This window comes from Salvelinus sp. IW2-2015, unplaced genomic scaffold, assembly GCF_002910315.2.
Source record: "Salvelinus sp. IW2-2015 unplaced genomic scaffold, ASM291031v2 Un_scaffold1684, whole genome shotgun sequence".
NCBI lineage: Eukaryota > Metazoa > Chordata > Actinopteri > Salmoniformes > Salmonidae > Salvelinus > Salvelinus sp. IW2-2015.
In genome coordinates, this window is record NW_019943084.1 from 30803 (window position 1) to 31154 (window position 352).

Consider the following 352-nt stretch of genomic DNA (forward strand, 5'->3'; position numbering starts at 1 on the left):
GTTTCTCCACGCATGTCCCGGTTAGGACATGCTGCCTGGTTTCCTCCACCATGTCGCCGGGTTAGGACAGTCTGCCTGGTTTCATCCACCATGTCGCCGGGATTAGGACAGGCCTGCCTCGCTGTTTCTCTCACCATGTCGCCGGGTTATAGCAGCTGCCTGACCTGTTTCTCCACCAGTCGCCGTAGGACCGCCCTGTTCTAACCAGTCGCGGGAGGCACAGCCTAGCTGCCTGGTTCTCCACCATGTCGCCGGGTAGGACAGCCTGCCTGGTTTTCTCCACCATGTCGCCGGGTTATAGGACAGCCTTGTCTGGTTTCTCCACCATTTCGCCGGGAGTAAGGACAAGCCT